The sequence below is a fragment of the Protopterus annectens genome, chromosome 7.part1 (assembly GCF_019279795.1).
Source record: "Protopterus annectens isolate FY-2018-M chromosome 7.part1, PAN1.0, whole genome shotgun sequence".
In the NCBI taxonomy this organism is placed as follows: Eukaryota; Metazoa; Chordata; order Ceratodontiformes; family Protopteridae; genus Protopterus; species Protopterus annectens.
Genome location: NC_056740.1, coordinates 517,779,001 through 517,793,047, shown reverse-complemented (window position 1 = coordinate 517,793,047; position 14,047 = coordinate 517,779,001). Strand labels below are relative to the sequence as shown.

General features: G+C 37.3%; 1 non-coding gene across 1 annotated transcript; it reads right to left on the bottom strand.

The window, feature by feature from the left end:
* Window positions 1–1,540: 1,540 nt before the first annotated feature.
* On the bottom strand, window positions 1,541–1,613 carry TRNAF-GAA. Its single transcript has one exon. It is a non-coding gene; the product is annotated as a tRNA-Phe (tRNA).
* Window positions 1,614–14,047: the final 12,434 nt, after the last annotated feature.

Genomic DNA, 14,047 nt, shown 5'->3' with positions numbered 1-14,047 from the left:
CAGTGGTGCTTGTCCCAGATTATCTTCTCCATCTCCTATCAGATATATACCTACCTCTGCTGTTGACAATGATTATGTTTGGCTGGCACCAACCATTAAATGTATGGATTCATCTGTGAATCTTAGGTATCCGACTCTAACTGTATCAGAACAGCATCAGTTCAACATTTTGCTACTGTGGGGACATCAGTCCCAGAGACATCTGCTCCAGATGCCACTCCATCTGGTGTCTGTTCCACTGCACTTGCCCTATTAGCATTCATGCTGCTTACCCTGGTCCTACTGTAATCTTTTTTTCTTTTTTTTTTTTTTTTGTAATGTCAGTCCTTTTACTTTCAGTGGGACAGATCTCTAGGGTCATGCTTTGCCAATATTCACTGTTTACGCTCACTCCTGCTCTTAGGTGCCACTAGTTTCCTATCACTGACAGCATGAGATGCAGGGGGTACTCCCCTAATCCATTAGAGGAACGGGTGGAAATTGCTAAATGTGGAGTTTTTTCAGTCAACCATTGTTGTCCTTGTCATTCCTCTCTCCTGGCAAGTTTCTAAGCCTCTTCACAAGCCTACATGATCACTGAGGTTTTCTTTGGCTTAAGGAGTTATTAGATTCCTTCTCCTGAGCCTTATAACAGATGATCCAGTTTCTCCTTAATGAACAGCTAAATTACTCTTATCTGATGTTTTCCCATTAAGAGGACACAGGGACAGTCTTACAAAAATGATAAATAACAGTCCTCAAATGGAGTTCCATTAGATATCAGAGATTTACATAAAAAGAAAGGAGCAGAACCTGTTTCATCTTATCTAGAGGATTCCAGCTTGAGAAGTTAATGAATTGATTCCTGTAAACAAGAGTACAGGGTTTGATTCTTTCCATCTCCATTTGTCTATTAAGTAACTCTAAGCAAGTCATTTGACTAGACAGCATTGCCATGTCACTCCTGAAAAGGAATACATGTCCAGTGAGTTTACCTGGTTAACAGATGTCCAAATATGGGCAGTGGCCCATTGATGTCCTAATCTCTCCGGACAGGAGACTGCAGAAGGTCAGTTGTGAAAATTAGCAGAGATTTCACTCATAGTAGATATGTTTGCAAACATATTCAAAACGTTTGATAACATCCTTATATAGTTACCCTAGTCCTCAGAAAATCAGGTTACATTTTTGCCCCTATGTATTGTTTGCACTTGTGGTAGAGCCATCAAAAATGACCCTACTCCTTGGTCAGGAGGCATCCATCTTCCAAACAGGAACTTTTGAATATTGGACACATTAAGAAATTAGGGGGTTCTATTCTCCACCTAGCCTTTGAAGGTATTAAACTATTTAGATTAGATTACATATTTAGGTTCATAGGTAGATACTAGGCTATCTGCCCTAGGGCATTTATAAGCCTAGCCAGAGTATATTTGGCTTCCGCCTCCCTATTAAATTAGCCTACGGTGCCTCTGTAAAGTTGGTACCCTTTTAAGATTAGTTTACTGTGCCTCTGCCTAGCAGGAACACAGAAGTGATCCCAGGGGTGATAAGGTTTCCTTGCCAAAACCCAGGATTGAACCAGAGACCTTTAGATATTCAGTCTAACGCTCTCCCAACTGAGCTATTTCAGCTATTTATGTTTTGTTAAGAGGTGGGTGCTGATACAAATGGACCATTTATAAGACCGTTCAGAAGGTGAAGAACAATATGAAAGAAATAAGAGTTGTTAGTATAGTAAAAGAGAGCCTTGTATGAACAAGATTGCAGTCTTTAAAAATGATAACCTTGCCACATATGAAAAAAATCCTGTTCAATGTAGCATAACTAAAAGCAGCCTTAATTACAGCACGAGAACAGATGAAGTCAGAGGAAAAAGAGAGAATGTGTGGGGAGAAGAAAAGTGTAAGATAAGGAACTAATTAAAGGACAGCATTATTTCTGGTTTTGTATTTATTATTCATTATATTCGTTCTAGTATAATACACTATATGCTACAGTGCCATCTAGTTTTCTAGGTACAGCATTGTCTCTTTAAATGTCTTTGGTTCTGCAGAGGCTTGGCAATCATGTGGCTACTCTAGTAACTTTGAAACTGGATTATAAAATAGGCCTGTTTTTTCAAATGCTTTCATCTGATGAAGTTTTCAAGTTTTAGAAGACAAAACTGTTTATCTTACAAATTTATTTTGGCTGGTATTAATAATTTACTATGATGTTTTTTCAGAGCATCTTTTGGTTGCCCATGTGTTCTGTGCCACACACACCTGGTTTAAGTATAATAATGACCTAGACTGTCCCTCAGGGCTTGGTGCTGGTACCTGTCATTTCAGGACTTTACTTCTCAGATCTCCAAGCAGAGAACAAATACCTCTAACTGAGCTGGCAGTTGACTGCAAACTGAGGCTTTTTGTTACATCACCCTGTAATAGTCAAACCCTCCAGAATAAGCTCCGTATAGTCAACTCTTAATGTACTAAAATGGGCTCAATCTAAATACTAAAAAGTACAGGATCAGCACTTTTGGTAGATAACTCTTCCCCTTATCATACTGTATAGACAACACACCATAGGGAAGGAAAATATAGTCAAGGATCTTGGAAGCTGGATGGATAATTAGTTTTCTGTTGCCCTTCATTTGGCAATATTTGTCAGAAAATCCTCTCATTGAGCACAGCTAATTGCCAAATAACTATCATCAAGGTCTAAATAGGTAATCCCTCCCTTATATTTAGCATTGATCAGAGCAATTATGGAATACTATGTCCTCAGGATGTAGCACACTAAACATATCAAATAATTAGAAAAACTCAAAGATTCCTAACCAAAAGTATACCAGGCCTAAGGAGGCTCTAGGCTCTGTCTCATTATTCAATGTCTTCTAAACTTTTAAGCATGCAATAAGAGACCCAATTGTCTCAGACATCTTGTATCTCTGAGGGTCAACGGACTCCTCCAGTACTAGAACCAGGGACCTAAATATTCAGTAACATATAAATAAAAAATAATGGAGACATGAGTTTTTACCCCAGCACCTTCCAAACCTCTGAAATAAATATTGCTTGCACTTTAGGGAAAAACCTAATCTTCGAATAACTATTTGTCAAACACTAACCGTCAAAAACTTCATCCATCGAACATGCTTTTAATCGAAGTTTTTTCAAGGGGGAAAAAAACGCTTGGCCAAACGCAAAAATCACAAAATTTAAAACCTACCCAGGTAGCCCCCCATACTCCCCCAACTAGATATACCAACTCTAAGATTGCACTACAGTGGGGAAAAGGGTAAATTCTGGATTATGGATAATTGTTTTTTTTTCCCCTTGGAAAAACTTTGATTAAATGCACGTTCGATGGATTAAGTTTTCGACGGTTAGTGTTCAACAAATAGTAATTCGAGGATTAGGTTTTTCGCTAAAGTGACATAAACCCTATATATATATATATATATATATAAATATATATATATATATATATATATATATATATATATATATGGAGTCCCTTCACAAGCTTGAATTGAGACCATAAGACTGAAGGTTTGAAACTTTGAAAGTTTTGAATGGAGATCGCCGTACATTGCAGAATGGGAAATTTATCATTTTCCTCATTGTAGTGTCATCTCAGAGCTGGTATATTTATTTATCATGGGGGTGTGTAGGGTGTGGGAAGTTGCTCCCCTGCAAAAATGTAAAAAATGTTTTTATTTTTGTATTTCAATTTCAAAGTTTTAAAACTTTGATCTTATGGTCTCGACCATTTGCAGTCTAAAGTTTCGAAACTTCGACCTTGTAAAGTAGAGCTATATATATATCTATATATCTATATCTATCTATGTATATATATATATATATATATATATATATATATGTGTGTGTGTGTGTGTGTGTGTGTGTGTGTGTGTGTGTCTCTATATATATATATATATATATATATATATATATATATATATATATATATATAGTTTCACTTCATAATCTCGAAATGCTGAAATACCGAAATTCAGCATTCTGAGACCATGAAGCCAAAAATCTGGAATACCTTAAGTGCATAAGAGCGAATTTAAATATCTCAAATCCACGCTTATGCATTTCTAGTATGTAGCGTGTTGTGTTATGGTTCCTGAAATTGCAAGTGAGTGAGTGTTTGTGTATGTTTTTGTATATTGTATGTGTGGGTAAGGGTGGAGAGGTGTAAGTATGAGTGTGAGTGTTGGACTTGTTGGTGCTTGTGTATGTGTGATGTGTATTTGTGTGCGAGCGAGTGGAGAATGCCATGGTGTGAGTTTTTTTTTTTTTTTCTGTAATGTGCGATCTCGGAGTTGGTATATATAAGTAGGGGGTTTGTGGCTTGCCCTCCTGCTTATATTTTGTGTAGGGTTGTGTGGTTTCTGTGCTGTGGGTGGAATGGTGTGTATGTGTGTTATGTAGTGTATGGTGTATGTATGTTCGTGATTGTGTGATTCGTGATTGTGGGTTTCGGTATTATGAATGGTTCGGCTTCATGTTCTCGGAATGCTGAAATTCGTTATTTCAGCATTTCGAGATTATGAAGTGAAACCCTAAATATATATATATATATATATATATATATATATATATATATATATAAAAGAGAGAGATAGAAAGAAATATACCTGGGAACCAGACAGACTATCGAATGTTCGTAATGCTGGCACACTCTATTGAATAGGCATTTGACTGAAGAATGCTGCCATTACTTAGTGCAAGTTTGCAGTGCAGCAGGGTTCAGGGACTTTACACTTTCCACACTGTGCTGCAATTGCAGAGTTGGTATATATAATTAGTAGGGGCTGGGGAGGGGGTGAAGGGTGCTTGCCCTCCTCCTAAAAGAATGTTTTTATGTTCTTTTCTTACAATTTCAATCAGTTGATGTTCCAACATGTATGTGCGATCCTTTACTTTTTTAAAATATGGCTTTCAATGGAGTGTCATATACTCATGTAGATAGATTTACTATTCACCATAGCTAATAAAAGGTGAACTTTCTAGACTTGACTATCTTCAAAACCCAACCACAGGAAAACCCATCAACTACTTACATAGGAAGCCAAAAAATATTAATTTACACTTCTATAGCAACATCATGCATCTTCACATTACCAAAGGGAATGTGATCAAATCACAAGGGCTGTGGATAGCCAGGACATCAAAAAGCCTCCAAGACTTCACCAACAGCATTGTTGTTCTAGAGATCGTAGCTTGAGGTTACAGCACTAGGCTAGTTAGATCCATTGTTCAAGCTATTTTGGACTTAAAGCTAATAACCCCACTCTTGTAGAGCCAGACAATAGATATATGACAGTTTTTAGGAACAGGTATAAGGACTTACAGGAGCCTTACTGGGATAAGAGTGTGGCTCTGACCTACACCTTGGACTTTAAGGAGATCAGAAAAGTAGTAATGTGACAACTGGGTGATCATCAGCGAGAACAGGCAGCTTAGTAACCTGATCCTAGCCCACCCAGCTTTTGGCCTTAAGAATGCAAAAAGCATCAGGGATTGTTTGAGAAACAGGGAGACCAAAGAAGACAAGACACCAAAAGGCAACTTCAGCTGTGAACACCCTATGTACAATTACTGCCACTTGATGGCTAATAAAGACAAGTCCAAAAGCCCCATATCAGGCCAAGGATATCACAGTAAATGTCTGGCAATTGCAACATGGAATCTGTAGTTTAGAGAGCCAGATGCAGAAAATGTAACTGTTTTTATGTCAGAAAGACTGTCAAAAAATTCCTTTAACAAATCAGAGGAAAAAACTTGCAAAACATCTCTTGAAATAACTTGGCCATGAATGCTTTATATTCCACATTTGAGAGACAATAAACATTGGGGCACTTCAAATAAACAAAACTTACATACTGGAGGAAAAAAGAACTATAGTGGACTTGCATTTAAAAAAAACATGGTTCAACTCTTCTTTCTCCATTTGCAGCCTCAGGAAACTTAAGTACAAGAACTTTTAGTGACACAAACCTAAGGAATATCTATACTGGTGATCTGAGTAACAGTTTTAACGAACTTTACAGACGTGAATTTAACTGATCTTTGAAAGTCAGAGTGGGGAAATACGAACTGGATCTTGATCTCAGAACATTTTGGAAACTCACCTCTTCTCTAACAGTTGTTTATTTGGATTCTTTTCTAACAATTTTGAAATAAGAAGATTTACAGCGAGTGGTGGATGAAAGTGTTTTACCCACCCCCAAATGCAGGACCTTGAGCAGCATCATAGGCCTAGTTTCCTGCCATTTTTCAAGCAGAAACTTTGTAAGAAATGTTTCTTCTGGTTGCTGTTGTTGTGCAGTGGGAATTTCATTCAGCTTGGGTTTAAAGATTAGAGTAAGCTGGCACTTTCATTCTGAACTGTGTTCTGGTTTTTAATTACTGTCATCATAAACTAATGGTTCCAAGGTGGCAGCATTTTACAGTGGGCTGTGGAAGGTGATATTCCATTTCCAACCCTATGACCGTGAATAGTGGATGTAGGGCTGATTTCTGCCACTTTTCAAGCTAACCCTGGTTCTGCTCAACCAACCCCTCCCCAAGGTAGCTTAGCTCATTTTCCAGGGCCAGGGAAAGTTCCAGGTGGATCTTCAGTAAATGGTGGCCCTAGGGGGCAACCTCAGCAAAAGATGAACACACCACCCCTGCAGAATTGGAATATGTGGACCCAAGTGGCATGGTAAGGGTTACTTTACCACACCAACTATGGAGTGGTATTTTTTTTTAAAGAACTGGGATCTGGTCACCAAGAGTAAGCCATGCTGACTATGGAATGAGGACTTGAAATGACCTGGGATCCGGTCACCAAGAATAAGCTATGCTGACTATAGAGTGAGGTCTTGAAATGACCTGGGATCTGGCCACTGGTAATCATAATAAAAACAGACAAGAATTAAAGAGATGCTCCCACTTGTGTTTCTTCTGCTTATTTTTGCTACCTTAAAGGCTTGATTTATTCTTCACACCAACCCACCCTCCTGTAAAAGAGGAGTAAGTTTACAAAAGAAATACCTGTTTAATAATATTTAATAAGCCACACCTTTTAATGATTTAGGATAAACCCAGCTCCCTATTCACAAAAAAATTCTGTGAAAAATGACAGAAGTAAAAAAGAGAAGTTTGACATAGCCCTAACATAACTTGCTTAACTTTCATTTGGGTTTTTTAAATATTATGTTAGCAATTTGTTTTGTGCAAGCTGTATGGTCCTTCAAAGGCATGGCTTTTTCTTCATATCTACCAACCCTCCCATAAAAGCAGAGTTGGTCTTTTCAAAAATAGTACCCAGCTACTAATAAATCTTGTTTAAATTTATATGAGAAATCTATCTCCTTATTGTTTAAAAAGTATGTTAAAAAGACAAAAAGAAGAAAAGAGAGGGATGGATCTGATGAAGCTTTGACAAAAATACTGCAGGTCAATATATTGTAATTTAAATAAGGCTTACTGGATAGAGTCTATGAGATTTCTTACTGTATTTTTCCACTGCACTTTTCTTTCTGGACTGTTCTCTTTTGAATCATGTTACATTTCAAAATTAATAAACAGAACAAGAAGAATTTTGACAATGTCTGGCCCCCTCTGGGATGGCCATCCAGCAGGCCATCCAGCATCTAATCAACAAGAGGAGAGAGGCACATCTCTGGTCCAACTCCCTCAGCCCTCCAGAAACAGCCCTTGCTCCTCCCTGCCTGCCTCCTTTCAGCTAGACTTGTATAAATATAACAGTATTTATCTTCAAAAAACTATATTGTATACAGCAGCACATATCTGTCCCTAAATAAAGGAATTGAGACTTTCTACTGCACTAATTGGTTTGATTGACCACAAGACCTGGACTAGTTCAACTTTAAGACCAACAGCAGATATCATTTTCAAGAAACCAGGTGGCATTTTTTGAGATTGGTCCTAGTCACTTTTGCTAGTTCTTGGATTTCAAAGCTGGACTGAACCATTCCTAAACAGAGAAAGGTAGTAGTTTAATGGTTTAGGTATAGAAACAGATATATATCAATATGTGTGACTGTGTCTATTTATATATATGTGTGTGTGTGTGTGTGTGTGTGTGTGTGTGTGTGTTTATTTGCATGTATTTGTGTGTGTGTGTGTGTGTGTGTGTGTGTGTGTGTGTGTGTGTGTGTGTGTTCGCATGTCTGTGTGAGTGCACATGGGTGTGTGTGAGTGCATTTGTCTGTGTATGCTCGTGCGTGCGTGTGTGTGTGTGTGTGTGTGTGTGTGTGTGTGTGTGTGTGTGTGTGCATGCATATATATGTATGTGTGCGTGTGTGTGTGTGTGTGTGTGTGTGTGTGTGTGTGTCCTGATATTTACATTGTAAATCACTGTTTTATTTGAAAATATTTTAAATACCCTAATTGCAACATGAATACTGTATACTGTTATTGAATAAGGCATATTTACAATAATTTGATATAGTATACATTTTTACAGAAAAGCAACTTAAGTTGTGTTCTATAGATGTTCACAACTGTAATGTCTCCTAAATCTAAAGGGACAGTTATCTTGCACAACAGGACTGTCTGTTCAGAAATGCAAATAGTAACTTAAATGAAAACCTTTTGAGCTCTCATGTCATTGTGTATTGTTTAGTACTACAGGCAGATAGCAAGGCAAGGGTAACATTAACAGCTGCCATTTGACAACTGATCTGCAGGGCAGAACTATGATATATGTAGGGTGTGTTACATGATAAAACCATGGATTACAGTGTAGTAATCCTATACTGCCCATAATATGCAATTTGTAAGGCTGCATTATAAGCTGACCAAACATGACCAAACATGTAGGAGGCTCCAGTGTAACATGCAAAGAAGTTGGGGTGAAATGCCTACAGCTCTGAAAAGGAAACACCTCTTTTTCCATTAAAAAATGTTAGCAAACTGCTTTTGTATTTAAGATAATACAAATGAATAAAGTGTGCAGACATATGAGACAACGCCACCTTCAGCATCATAAAAACATTTCTGTTTCATCTCCATTTCAACTCCAATCTCATAAAAAAATGCTTGAAGTACTAAAACTTCCAGTGCTACATGATATAATACCTGGCATGACAATTACCAAACTAATGTAATTCTGATGATAAGGACAAATAATAAGGACCTCTTGAGTTTTATTTTGTGTGTTGTCATTAATCATCCATATTTCTCCAAATATAACTTTCTGGAAAACCTAGTTATAACTGATATAATATTATATTTTGTATCACTGATTATGTTATTCCTTCCCGAGATACATGTAGTCAGCATTAGGAATCTGGAATGCATCTCTTGTTTAAAACAATACTTTAAAGACAGCAGCTACAGAGTTTCCATTGTTTGCCTCTTCACTGTACTGAGCAGCAGAACGATTTGTCTTGATCAGACAACATTCGCTGTGTGCATACGTCCTAATCAGGTTATACTGCTCAGCACATAATACTCACATCTTGACCTGGCTTATGTTTTAAAGGAGCAGCACCATTTTTAACAACTATGGTTTCTTCTCCTTGACTTATCATCATTTTGTGATCTTTCATTAAGGATGCAGTTGTATGCCTTCTGACTGACCATATCAAGAAAACATTAATCGCTGTTTGGCTCCACTCATTCAAAGGGCCAGAATAAAATGAATAGGGAAAGTGTAATGCAGACTGTTTTATTCTGCATTTTCTGTATATCTGTTTTGAATCAAAACTTTTAGATTTTTCCTAAATTAACATAATAAACAGTGGTGTAAGTATTCAGGGAGTATAAAAAAACAGATACTATAAACAAAATGATTAAATTAATGTAGACCTAAGTAAAAAATTAGTGGCACCTACATAAGCTAAGCTTATGTCTCACTATAATGTGAAGAAGAAAATGGGTTAAACGTGTAACAAAGTTATTGTGTATTAATCTGCAGATCAATCAATGTTTTCTACCATACTGACTTGTTCTGTGCCATGTATATCACTTCATTGTTAACCTGGTGGGTATAATCATCTACAGCAATGCAAGAGTGTCCTATACAGTATATCACATGATTTCACAGCAACTAATGTGCTTGCTACTGAGTACAGAGATGTTACAGAGCTGGGAATATAACTCTGTAATGGTATTTAACACAAACGTTCTCATTTTTCAGATGAGGTGGGGTCTCATTTTGAGTGTTACAGTGGACAGAACAGCTTTTGCAAAAATATTTGCTTAAGATATTAGCTTATTCTGCCACTTCTAGATCAGGACACAGTACTAACTCACCTTGACAGCTCTGCTTGGAAGTCAGTTATGTATGCATTGCTTGTTAAGCGCTTTACAAGAGCAATCAGAGGTGCATTGCTAAAGGTTCATAGGTTAGTGCTAAGCTAACTGCCCTTGTGAGCCATTTTAAGCCTAGCCAATTATCCCTTGTGAAATTCAAACCCTGCACCTTGTGTTTGAAAGGCAAACACCTTCACCATTAGGCCACCCTCCCAACATAGATGATATATATTAAGGTGTTTTGTAGCCTTCCTTATCTTCTTTCATTGGTGGCCAGTTAGGGTAATGGGAGCACTTAATCCCAGTTGTGGAGTGTATTGTTCATTGTCAGAGGACAGTTATCCCAGGATAAAACTTGTACACACAGCCAGTGCAATCTGTGGTGGCATTAACTAGATCCACAAACTCCAGTGAATTTTAAGTAAAGCCCTTTTTCTTTCTTACCTGATCTCGTTGTTACTAGCTAATGATACTCATTTCTGTAGAATTCGGAGTGACCGTATTATCAATCTCATATTATATAAGCACTGTTACCATGCCATCTTTTTAAGATTGCTTTGAAGTGGGTGTGTGCAAGCCAAGTCTTCAGTCTAGGGTACCTCAGTACCCAGAAGATCTGTACACCTGATAACAAGGTAATTTGGGTGAGAATTCCCAGACTACTTCCTTTCTTTGTAAAGACCTGTAGTTACTCAGGGTAACAGGATAGCATTTGCACATGTGGGTTTGGACAACTGACTTTATGTATATCTATGAGGAGACTCAGTAGTGTCTCTTGTACTAATCTACCTCATGGAAGTTAAGGAAAAATAGTAGCTCTGTCCAGCATGGAAGTAAATCTGGAGATAACATATGGCCGAGTGATGGTAAGTTTCCACCATCCCTTTTGTTAAGTGGCACACAGCTTTTTCTCCAATAGCCTTCATTCTGGTCTTCTAAAAAAAGAAGAAAACATTTCTTGTTTAATTTATTAAGCAAATGGTACTTTAGCATTTGGGACAGATGTGCAGGATAGTGAATTAGCATGGGCAAAATAATTTTGTTACTAAGTTAACTGGCATGGATAAACCATACATTATGGCACAAGTACTATTTAAAGATGGTAAGATGAAGGTATTAGGTATTCTTAAGGGGTTCCATATGATTGGTCAAAATTTCCGTAGGTTGAAGGATTCATCAGTGTCAGAAATGGTTGAATATACACTTTGTTGAGTGCAGGAGTTGTCAGAGCATGCAATGTCAAATATTAGATACATTGGTGTGAGTAGTAATCCTGAAACTTTCATTTGTAATGAAAGTTTTAGCATTGTGTGTGTGTGTGTGTGTGTGTGTGTGTGTGTGTGTGTGTGTGTGTGTGTGTGTGTGTGTGTGTGTGTGTGTGTGTGTGTCTTAAGTGTTACAGTTAGAGAAAGGCTGTTTAATACCTAAGTGTGTAGAGTTAGATTTCAGGGTAAGGTTTGGATTAGCACACAGAAGTAAGCCTCTGCACTACCTCAGTCTTGAGTGCTAACCTTGCCCCTGACCCCAAACCTACACTTTAGGATAATACGTGCACTCATTTTAACAGTGCTACTCTGCAGACAGACTCTGCAAGTTAGTGGCCGTTTTTTGTTTTCGTTTCACTAATTGCAAAAGGAGACTGTTTGTCTTTTCTGCAAACAGTGCAGTGATTTGACTAAAGTCTGACCATTTAATTTGATTAAATGTTTCTCAACTTATTGTGTGCTTGACCAATGGTATTCTACTCATTTCTGAGACTGGCTTATGAGTGTGAAAGGAGAAGGGCATGTCCGATTGTCTACCAAAAATTACTTAGTTTTAAGACATATACATAATGACCGATGAACAGACCTGAGAAGATGTCTTCACGGCATTTGTCTGGATTACATACCCAATCACAGGTGGATAGACATGAGATTTCTTCTAGGCATTTACCCGGGTTAAATATGCAATGACAGGTGGATAGACCTGATAGGATAACTCAAGGCCTTTATCTGGGTTATATACCAAATGAAAGGTGAATAGATAGACCTGACAGGTGGAGAGGTGCATAGATAGGCCTGAAAAGATATTTCCAAGGCATTTATCTAGGTAACAGATTGCCAAAACACACTTATTGGAGTACAGCTGCTATGCTCCATAAAGAGAGCCTGGTGTGCATTTTATTTGTCAAGATTCTGAAGAATAATTAATTATCCAGAATGAAGGTAAATAAATTCCTGTTAAAGAAGAATGCACGTTCCATAAAATATTGCTCAAAAGACCAAAACTTGTCTGATACCAATAGCTTTCAGCACAACAAACGACACCCTAATTCAGGTGTATCAAATGACTTAGTAATATCCAACAAAATTGCCTCTACCAAATCTTCAATTTAGTTAGCTGTCAAATGTCCAACAGTAGAATCCACCATTGGTCAGCAGAATGCTGCCCACTCATAAGTCCATGTCGAGCGTATGGAACTAACTTACGCAGACCCTTTTCCACCCTCACTGTTAGTGCTTTGGGGAACATCTTACAGTCTGAATTAGACGAAGAAGTGGGGGTAGGAGTTCACTAGGCAGCCAATTGTTAGTTCAAGGCTGGCATTATGGGTTTATTTGTTATTACATTTTTAAATGCAAACCACATTCTTATGTTTAATAAGAAAAAAAAATAAAGACGGGGGTTCAAAGAGAGTTTAGAAAGAAATGTTGTGTTGTTTGCTGAAGGTTCATAGTGAGCATTTGCTATCAGGGGGTCTCAGACATGGGCTAAGTGGCTCAGACCTTTTATCTGCAGTGACTTATTTCTTTACTCCATATGAACTTTTGTTCCATGACAAGAGTACTTATTTATAGAAGTATTTTAAGATTCCATTTTATCAACTGTAAAACTTGCAGCATACGAATTGACTGCTCTGAATGCAGGCTGTAACAAACCCTCCTGTTTGACATAATTCATACAACAAAACACTTAAAGGGACACTACCAAACCCTGCAGATCAAAGTTGTCAGCTTTTACTAATTATTACTTGTCTAAAAGGCACAGCCCATCTGGTGCCGTAACTGTCTTAACTGAATATTTTAAGAAACATACTGTCGGAAATATATCAATGCAATTATTTTGTTGGCAGATATATACTTAGGAAAAATCAATTTAAGTCTAACCAAAGGGTAATGATTCTGCTTTCACTCAGAAGTGCCAGTTCAGATAATTCTTTTGACTACCTAGACTGTAGCTCTGTGCCAAGAAAGCAATGCTCTGAGTGTATTTTAACATGCTGACTGATCTGGTTTCATGACTGTCTCTCTAAAGAAGGCTCCTAGGGATTATTTTCTATAAAAGTAAATGTAATGTGACTACTGTCCTTGCACATATTATAAGCTGCACATCTATGCAGTTCTCAGATGTGATTGCTAAAAAATATAGTTATTAGGAATAGTCACTCAAGTTGCAAAAATACATTCGTAAAAGTCTTCAGTTTATTCATACTATGATAGCAATTATAAAACTTCTCTGCAGCAGTGATTCTTCAGCTATGAAAAACTGATTCTAGGTATTATGAGTACCTCATATTAAGTATAGATATATATATATATATATATATATATATATATATATATATATATATATATATATATGGGTTCACTTTATAACATCGAAATACTGAAATGTCGAATTTCAGTATCTCAAAGCTATAAAGTCGAATGTTAAAAATAGCGAACGTTCATAATCGTGAATTTGACGTATGTCGAAAATATGTCGAATTTGCGGTTATGAAGTTGCGCTATGTAATGTCTGGGTTTGTGTTTTGT